This window comes from Pyrus communis, chromosome 3 (genome assembly GCF_041283825.1).
Source record: "Pyrus communis isolate YQ-2024b chromosome 3, ASM4128382v1, whole genome shotgun sequence".
Lineage (NCBI taxonomy): Eukaryota > Viridiplantae > Streptophyta > Magnoliopsida > Rosales > Rosaceae > Pyrus > Pyrus communis.
In genome coordinates, this window is record NC_142567.1 from 5368857 (window position 1) to 5370267 (window position 1411).

Here is a 1411-nt window from a genome sequence, read left to right on the forward strand (position 1 = left end):
TGTAAAATTTTTTGTCCTTGATCCTATCCACATATATATGTATAAATTCAAGGCCCCTTCAAAATTGAGGGCCTTGTGTGTGTGCACCTCATGCACTCTCTTATGACCAGGTTTGCACAAATCCAATCATGCAAAGCCAGAGCTGAGGGGGTGCAACTGGTGCCACTGCACATGGCCCCCAAATCGAAAGGGCCCCTATTTTCAATTTTGCATGCACATACATACATACATACATACATACATATAATAGTATGTGTAGAATATTGCAAACTTGAGCATTAGCACAAGTGGTATTATTGTTTCTTTATAGCGACTTAGGGGATGGGTTTGAACCTCGTCTCCATCATTTTTTAGTTTATTTTTATTAAATGCATAAGCTTCTATAAAATAATATAAAAATTCCACACAATAACATGAAAATTCGAATCCTGACCCTCTAAATAGTTAAGGTAAAACAATACGCCACCTTTCCACTTGTTGATTTGTTAAATTTGTTTGTGCTATTAGAATTTATAAAAGCTCAATTGAAAAATAAAATTTTAAAAAATTTAAATTCTTAGCACTTCTTAGGGCCTCCAATTCACTTTAACACAAGGTTCCTGAAATCTTAGGGCCGGCCCTGCAATCATGTAGTGATGTGTGGATTACTATAAAAAAAAAAAAGTACTTTTTATATTTAAAAATAAAGTGATAAAAGTTAAAAATACATAAAACTACAAGAAATAAAAAATGAAATAAAAAGAAACTGTCATCGTCTAGGACAGATTTTACAGAGAAGCTTTGTCTGGGGTTTTACCAATTGCAGCAATCCCCAATTGTTAAGCCAAAAAGCAACAAAAAGAGAGAAAAAAAAAAGGTCCCACCGAGATTTGAACTCGGGTTACTGGATTCAGAGTCCAATGTCCTAACCACTAGACCATGGGACCAGCCCGTGAACAAGTTGCGTTCGTTTTTTATTAATTTCTCAACAAGTCTCTACAGTTCAATCCTTCTCCACCAGCGAAAATTAGGTTATGGAACCCACCATTTCTTACTACTAAAGATGAGTAACAAAATCACGGGGTAAAAGTTTTGTATAAATGTATCGCCATAATAGAATAACCGATTAAACTCGTAATGTTTATAAACCTGTAAAGCATTGTATGTCTCTGTTGAATAAGAAGAGTATCCAAGATAACTCTAATGATCCCAAGAAGAAGAAAATAGAGCACACTCTTAAAGAAAGCTCACAAAACAAACTAATTAGCAAAGCTTTTCTTATTTAGCTCTAGGCTTTGTTTTTCTTTGGATGATATACAATGCTTGGGGACTTGAGTATTTATAGCAAACCAAATGAAAGCTACACCACACACTTACTTCACCTACAACATCCACCTACTTCACCTACAACCTCCACTTACTTCACCAACCT

The 1411-nt window shown here is 34.9% G+C and overlaps 1 non-coding gene across 1 annotated transcript; it reads right to left on the reverse strand.

Annotated features, from left to right (window-relative positions):
- Positions 1 to 854: 854 nt before the first annotated feature.
- TRNAQ-CUG (transfer RNA glutamine (anticodon CUG)) lies at positions 855 to 926 on the reverse strand. Its single transcript has one exon. It is a non-coding gene; the product is annotated as a tRNA-Gln (tRNA).
- Between the last annotated feature and the right edge of the window lie 485 nt (positions 927 to 1411).